Genomic DNA, 8,956 nt, shown 5'->3' on the forward strand with positions numbered 1-8,956 from the left:
GTTGATAATTTAGTCCCGGCTGATTTTTGTGAGCTGGTGATGAACTGTTCACCTCTAGACAGCATCCAACGGCCACTGAGGAAGTACATTTTCACTGGACGCCACATGATGAGTTACATGGGCAAATTCGGTGTACTGCAAGTGTTACAGTCTCGTCACCTTGTTCCTTTCTTAATATATTTTGACTAATAAAACGATCTTATATGTTCATTTTCAATTAGTCACATTAAACAAGAGACTTTCTAGCTTTCTCCCTTGGTGCCAAGCTTTTTTATGGAGGACTTCGAGAAGAAGTCAGTTACATGCATGAGATCAACTGAATTTTTCTCACCTTTTCTATGAGGTTTGCTGATGACGTTTTACTAGAGCGGCTACATGAATAAGACAAATTAATAGGCATTTTCAGTGTATAACCTCTTCTTGAAAAAGTCCGCTTCATATTGGTAATATACGGCTGTTTGCCATTCCTGGATGCTCTGATCGCAATGAAGATTGAACGCTATTACATTCTGTATATTGTAATCCAAATAACACTAATTTGTGGTACCATTGCTCGAATTTTTGTCACGACTGCATTGAAGGGTGATCGCGGGAACTGTATCAACGTACTCAGCGGACTACCCGAACGTATAAATTCACAACACTCGTCTCCTAGTGAAGCTACCCTGAGCTTTTGGTTCTTCCTCGTGATTTTAACAAGTTATCGTGTGTTTGCATGATGTAATTTTCTGGTTTTCCTCTGAAAAAATTAATTCCGACAGTTTCTAGCCCCTGTACATGATGACATCTTGAATGTGATTATCGCCACTGTTAGATCACTGATGCTGAGCTAAGACCAGACACTATCATCTTTCTTTACCGATTTCCCCACAATTCACTTCCATACAAAACTGTGCTTAAGAAATTTCGGAAACAACTTTATACTTCAATGATTTTGTTTGTTTATATAGTTTGGCTAAGATACCAATTGAGCTGATATCCAATAGGTACAAGCACAATGTATAAGCGCACAAACAGTGTGAATCAGTTTGCCGAATAATAACCAAAAGTACAGCGGTGGAAAATTTATTTTAAGTGCCTTTGAATGTGAAAACTCTATATTTATTGTCCATTGTGCCTGGATGCTACTGGATTTCCGTAGCTATAAATTTGTGTCTGCCGTCACTTCGCGATCCAATATTCCATACAGTTTGCTGAAGCGTAGATCCATCTTGTAGCAGTCCAAGGTGGAGAATGTGTAGTAGGAGGGCTGGTACTGAACATTGTTGGACTTCGATAATATTATTTCTCATCGTGCTATAAATCTTGTCACATCTCACAGAGAATTGCCTCCACACCACTACCACAATAGTCTATCAGGTATTGTGTGTTGGAATCACACGTAAAAGCAAAATACAGGCACTTTTGTTTCCTATTTCACACTAATCATAATAACAGTTGTCTAAAGTGCTGCTTCTCCGCGAGGTTAATTCAAAATTTTATTTCCACCGTCTGCTCGAAGACACCTGCTGTACGTTATATCATACCTGAACTAACTGCAATACAAAGCAGTTCGTATAGTTCCGTGGTTGCAGCAAAGCGTTATTTTTTCCAGTTTCCTCATTAATGCATCTTCACTAGCGATTAGACGTTAACGTGAGCAAAAGGCGTATCTGCTGACGTATCATTTTAACCTTTATCGTGCTAGATGATGGTTCGGTTTTTAACTTAAAATTGTGAAAAAGAGAGACTCTGGTTCTTGCTTTTTCATTCGCTATGTCATTTTTAATTGGCCGGACATTCTGAGCACCAACCAGTTAAAAGATGCCTGATGAGAAACTGCTCCCCTTTCTGTCTCTGATTTCAGGTGGTTAACCAGTGAAACGTTTTCTAACATTTGGTGCTGAAAATCAGCGTTCAGCTCTCTCTCTGTCTTTCTATGTGCCCAGTGAGTCGGTTGCTCATCAGCACAACGCTGTTTCTCTTTATAATTGCTAATTTACTTCCGTTAGCCAATTCTGACGCCTCTTACATTGTGTTAACATTCCGCTTTCGAGGTGCCTGTGTGCAATTGCGTGTAAAAGCTCACTAAGATGACCTGACTGTGGGTTCACTCTTTGCCTTTCGGTCTTTGTCAGTGGTATTTCGAAGAAAGCTCTGTTTTCTACGTTTTTCTGGCAAAAGCGTCTTTCACGACCTATCTAAGAACGGCATTTCTCCTTCTTTAACAGCTGAGTTGCGACACGGTTTCTGCTGGTGTCACTATAGGGGATGCTAGTGTTACTTCAGTGACTGGCATCCAGCGGTGTCTCCTGAAAGGAAATCTGGTTAGCCAAGTGGCACTGACCTATGCAGCTCACCTCTGTTCCCTTCCAGGAACTCACTCAGGGTTGAAACTCTCGTGTCAGCCTGCGTAGGCTTGTAAGTAGGCGGTTTAGGTTTTTATGTAACGCCACGTAGCGCTCTATATGAAAATCACTGACTGTGCTTTGTGAAGGCTGTGGTTGGTTTGCATTGTTGGAGTAAATGCTATTGTACTGTTGGGCAGTTGGCTGTTAACAGCGCGTAGCGTTGCGCAGTTGGAGGTGAGCCGCCAGCAGTGGTGGATGTGGGGAGCGGATGATCTGGACGTGTGTCCATCAGAGACAGTAAATTTGTAAGACTGGATGTCATGAACTGCTATATATATTATGACTTTTGAACACTGTTAAGGGAAATACATTGTTTGCTCTCTAGCAAAATCTTTCATTTGCTAACTATGCCTATCAGTAGTTAGTGCCTTCAGTAGCTTGAATCTTTTACTTAGCTGGCAGTAGTTGCGCTCGCTGTTTTGCAGTAGTTCGACTAACGAAGATTTTTGTGAGGTAAGTGATTTGTGAAAAATATAGGTTAATGTTAGTCAGGGCCATTCTTTTGTAGGGATTATTGAAAGTCAGATTTCGTCGCGCTAAAAATATTGTGTGTCAGTTTAGTGTTGATCAGAATAGGTAAAGAGGGAAATGTCTGAGCACGTTCAGTTCTGCTCAGCTGTTTGAAAATCAAATAATGTAAGAGGTTTATCAGCACATTAATTCATTAATTTTCTAAGGGGACGTTTCATAACCTAACCATACCTCCTCGCTTGCAGCTCCACTGAATACGTGACCTTTTATTTAGACTGAACCATACAATACGGCAGATTATGTTAACTACACTGGTTTGCTGCAGGCAATCACCAATACTGCTATGTATCTTATTAGCCTGTGGGTTTTTAATGTTTTTAAATAATAAGTCTTTTTAACTGGGATGTCCGCCCCGTTAGCTTATTGGTAAGCGTGGCGGGCTGCCACGGGGATTTTATCTGCTTAGGGACTGGGTGTTGCCTTCCTCATCATTTCATCCCCATCCGGCGCGCAGGCCTCCCAATGTGGCGTCGAATGTAATAAGACCTACACCAAGGCGGACGGACCTGCCCCGTAAGGGGCCTCACGGCCAATGACGCCAAACGCTCATTTCCACTAGTGGGATTTTATATAACTTATGTAGCATTTGTGGAAAAAGCGACCACATAATACTCAAAACTAAAAGAGTATGAGACTGTGTTTTTCCTCTGTGATAATCGATGTATAGGGGATTCTAAAAATAAGGTTACCTGTTTTATTTCCAAATCGTGCTTTAACGCTATCTCTTTCAGAAGAACTTAGCAACAACCATCTCAGTAGTCAATAAAGTGACGGAAAGGGAAGGAGAAAGATCTTTTTGTATTGTGAGTAATGGGAATTCCACAAGTCCATGAAAGCTGCATAATAGACCCCAACCATAATCCATTAGGAAGTATTACAGAATGTCGAACCAATTCCTTCCATATTTGACAAAAATTTCCATCAATAAGTAATACACTACTACTTTTATGTGGCAAACTTCATACTTTCATGTACTAGGGGTATTAAATAAATAATACAACACACATCTTTCTGAAATCAGATTAGCCACACGGGGTAGCAGTGCGGTCTTAGGCGTCTTGTCACCGTTCGCGCGACTCTCCCTGTCGGAAGTTCGAATCCTCCCTCTGTCATAGGTGTGTGTGTTGTCTTTAGCGTAAGCCTTGGGACCGATGACCTCACCAATTTGGTTCCATAGTTCTTACCAAAAGTTTCCAAAACTGAAATCAAATTGGTTCTAAAATGAAATGGCCCTGAGCACTATGGGACTTAACATTTGAGGTCATCAGTCCCCCAGAACTTAAAACTACTTAAACCTAACTAACCTAAGGACATCACACACATCCATGCCCGAGGCAGGATTCGAACCTGCGACCAGTTCCGCCAGTTAGTCATTCCGCCGCGCACTCTAACGAGTTTTGAGGCACACTCTGCGCCCGCCTGACACGGAGTTGGTAGGCAACCAGCCGCATAGAGGAGTTCGATAATCTGCCTGCCACGGAAGCGCCAGGGGGTGAAATGACGGCGCTCTGCCGCAGTCTTGTAGCTGGGTACTTTGCGATGCTGGCGTCCTCATGTATACTGCTCGCCATTAACACAGCAACACCATGAATACGGCACATTTGCTAGAAGTGTACTACACCCTTGCAAGTGCAGATCATATGCATTATTGCACGACCCCACCAACTAGTAACGCGATCATATTTTATAAGCAGAGTGACTCAGCTGACCCTACCTATGGCCTTTATGCAACAAGGTAAGCCTTCAAATAACAAGCACAAGATTCCAGACTAAAACGCCTAGAGCCGCTCGTACACAGCGGCCGGCTAGATTGGTTCTAGTCACGATTCCAATACAGCATATCACTCCCCACTATGTTGTCTAAGAAATCCCATTTTTCAATATAACACCTGTTCGGTGTTACGGCCCTACGCCACCTTACTGAGAGGGCATGCAGGCCTACATGGTTCCTCTTAACTGGTCGACGCTGGAGCCAACATCTTGCTGCATCAATAGCGTCCTCATCATCCACGTATTGTTTCCCGTGGTGTGCTTCCTTCATTGGAAGTTGGAAGGTGGGAGATCGGTCATGTAGGGTGCATGAGGAAGAAGAGACCAGTTAACTTCTGTGTGTTTCTGTCGGGTTCACAAAATTATGTGGGGCCTTGCGCTGGGGTGGAGGAGGGGACGTTTGTTTGCATGTTATGGCGACGAACACGCTGAAGTTGTTTCTTCAGTTTCCTGAGGGTAGCGCAGTACACTTCAGAGTTGATCATTGCACAATGATGGAGGGAATTTAACAGAATTACCATTCAGAGTGTCAGAATACCGTGGCCTTGACTTTACCGGCTGACGGTATGGATTTGACCTTTTTATTTGGAGGAGAAGTTGTGCGACGCCACATCATGGATTTCCGTTTTGTTTCCCGTTCGAGGTGATGGAGCTACGTTTCATCGCCTGATGTCCGACACAAAAACTGTTACGGCCAACCTCGTAACGCGCAAATAATTCCGCACAGATGGTCCTTAGTTGCTCTTGATGGTCTTCCGTTAGGAGGCAAGAAACGTAGCAGGCACACACCTTTCAGTACCCCGACTCGTGGAAAAGTGTGCCATCGGTATCGACAGAGACGTCCAGTTGAGCAACGAGGCTTTTTATTGTGTCAATCACCTTGAATGAGAGTGGCCACACGTTCCAACACTGAAGGAGTCACAGCTGTGTGCAGACAGGTTTGCTCGAACTTTGTTGTGATGATGACAAAAGCCTCGCTCTACGGCTCACAGTGCTTTTGTTCACTACCAGGTCTCCATAGACATTCTGCAAGCGCCTATGAATATCTGCGGTTCTCTGATTTTTCACCGAAGGGAATTAAGTGACAGCTCTCTGCTCTCTGCTACAGATGCCATTTTCAAGTCAATGTATAGCGCCGCAACTTAAAGGAACTTAATGAAACTATAGGTGCTGAAGCGACAATATTCCAAGATAACACAGAACAAATTCTCCATATTTTTCATCCGAAATTGACCGAAGAAAATATGTGTAACATTACTCATTGAACGCACCTTGTATTTAAGAAACAATTGTAATTGCATAATCACAAAATCACAGTCGCGCATTATGCCATTATTGTCACCTGTCAGTCCCCTCCATCTCACAGCCTTTTGTTCCTCCATCAACCATTGTTCCACAGTCATTTGGTAAGTACTTAGAAAATTTCACTCTCTTTTCCCAATCCATCTTAATTTAACAATTTTCACTAGGTAGTCGTGTGGGCGAACACGGGGAGTAGGTGGTAGAGCCTAATGTTATCCAGCTATTCCGGGCACCTAAGTTACATGTTTCGAGTAGTGCATATTAAGTTCAGTATTTTCACGCTGCACATCAGCCACCGACAAAATGAGTCTTTACAGATTGAGTAATCTAATTTAACGTAGATGCGATTGTCAGGGATAATGAAGTTAATAACTTAATAACTTAAAACCTGTGAATCATGTTTTTACAAAAGGAGTGATCGGCGTAACGACGTGAGTCTTTTACAGCAATTGCTCACCAGATAGTTAATTTTGTTTGGCACAGCTCTGTCACTCACCAATACCACTGACATCGTGTCATTTCCTGTGTCTCAGCAGCCGCAGGGACACTGTCCCTAACATATTTCTATACTACTAACAGATTGCTACTATCTTACTGTTTTATCGCTGCATAATGGTACAGTGAATCTACTGCTATTGGCACAATACTTCTCTTAAAAACTTTCTCTCTGTGTCGAGCCAGAATTACGTTTCTCTCAACGCCTCGAGGCAAGGCATCATCATATTTTATTACTAAATTTATTACCATATTACTGCTCTTCATCAGCTGCAAGCTTTGCTAGCTTTCAAACCATCTCGTATGTTGACACATTCCTTCACCCATGGGGTTTATTAGGATTATGCTTGAAGCTTTTTTTCTATCTAAGCAGGGATAAATATGGCTAAAAGACTGATAATATCATGACAGAATGTTCTGATGCCTATTATAATCTTAGATTACTTTCGGCTCTGTTACTATTGTCTCTTTCTTCAAAAGCTGCATGTTCGTTTATCACTGTAGGCACATCGCGCTTTCTCATCAAATATTTTGCACTTGGTAAAAATTGTAGTATCATTGTTTTGCAAATTTTTGCAAGTTGAAATGTAAGTTTTCATCGCAACAGTATGTACGGATCAATCCTGGAATACTTTCCAATAGCAGATTTTCGACTAACCCAGAACTCTCTAAGTGTAAATCCAGTTCTGGAGGGTATAGTTCCCGCTCATCACTCGTTTTCACATATTTATTCACTTTATCTGAATCAGTAAGACACTTCTCTTTTACATTTTTATGATGGTCCTTCTTCAAACTATGTAATTCCATTACTCCACTTTCCTCAATTGTGCATGAATCATCTATGCTAGACATCTCGGATAATGTCATTACTATTTGGAAAAAAAGATCAATTGATTAATTAGGTTATATAAAACCTTCAAATGAATTTATTTTACGAAACTAGTAAATAAATTTAATTTGCTTCATATTTAGTCGAGGGTTTCGCCAAACTCATCACGCTACAACTGCTTCTAATGATGCACTTTTCGCAGTATACATAAAACGATAAATTAAATGCATTACTGGTATCTTGAAAAACATAGGTCAAACAGTACGTATTTCTGTCACAGAGTGTTCATCGTAGCATCTACTCAGTTACAGAGTAGGTGAACGGCATTAACCTCGTAATTAATTCCATAAGTGATGAACTGGAAACGCATAGAGATATGCTATTTTTAACTTCCACATACAAAAAAATATATGTGATTTGTTACACGTAAAATGTGCTGCGACTAGTCTAATGTCACAGTCAAGTACGCTTCAGTACAGTTACGATTTAGGAAGCGCACAGCAAACCTTAAGTCAGTAAAGGAAGGGAGCCATACTGTTTTCGGCAGTTGCTTGTTCCGCGATAAGGCGGCAGCCGATATCAACAACTGTTATTCTGTAACGATCACGCGTTCGCTTTGTTCTCACGTCAAATGGAAAGTAACGGCCACCTTGGCTGCGTCATCGCTAACAGCTCAAGTGTTATCATCGTTTCCGGGAAACCAGTAGTGAATCGCAGCCTTGATCGATTGTACCGCACTTTAAGGATGACAGGGCAGATGCCGCCGGTGAAAGGAATAGGCTGCTGTTCTGTACTCATTTCAACTCGCCACTCCTGCATTTCATCACAAATAATTTACTGTGGTAATGTTGAATGGGTCGCCAATTATTGTTAATCATTTCAGACACATCGAATGCAACAAATATGAATACTTTCTGGATAACGTTTCGGGTACCGAGCAACAGACGCCATATGTTGACCAGCTCGAAAGATACCAACGATCACATCGTGTTGAGTGTTTGACCGTTTCCTTCATCACTCGCTTAGTGCATGAAATTTCTTCTAAAGGTAAAAGATGATTATTTACGAAATTCTGAAATCATCCGATACATGTGTATTTCACGAAATTCAGCCCAAACATGTAACTTATTTCATTGATGAGTATTTCTTAAAAATGAATGCATTTAATTTTAGCTGTTTGGGTAAGATTGCACAGCCGGCCGCTGTGGCCGAGCGGGTCTAGGCTCTTCAGTCAGGAACCGCATTATCGCTACGGTCGCAGGTTCGAATCCTGCCTCGGGAATGGATGTGTGTGATGTCCTTAGTTTAGTTAGGTTTAAGTAGTTCTAAGTTCTAGGGGACTGATGACCTCACATGTTAAGTCCCATAGTGCTCAGAGCCATTTGAACCACTTTAAAATTGCACAGCGATATATCGTTGGTTTTGTCGATTCTGTTGCGTTGGACTCAACAGAACTTTCGGTCGGTGAAACATAAAAAAAAGGCAAATCTTACTTCGGTAAGTTCATAACCTACGTCTCTCCCAAAAATGGTAGACAATCTGAGGCTGTATCTAAACAGATGCAATCATAACACTCAAATTGCAGTGTTCTCTTCTTGCTGATTAACATTAAAATTAAAAACAAATATGTGAAAGGGGC

This window comes from Schistocerca nitens, chromosome 8 (assembly GCF_023898315.1).
Source record: "Schistocerca nitens isolate TAMUIC-IGC-003100 chromosome 8, iqSchNite1.1, whole genome shotgun sequence".
NCBI lineage: Eukaryota > Metazoa > Arthropoda > Insecta > Orthoptera > Acrididae > Schistocerca > Schistocerca nitens.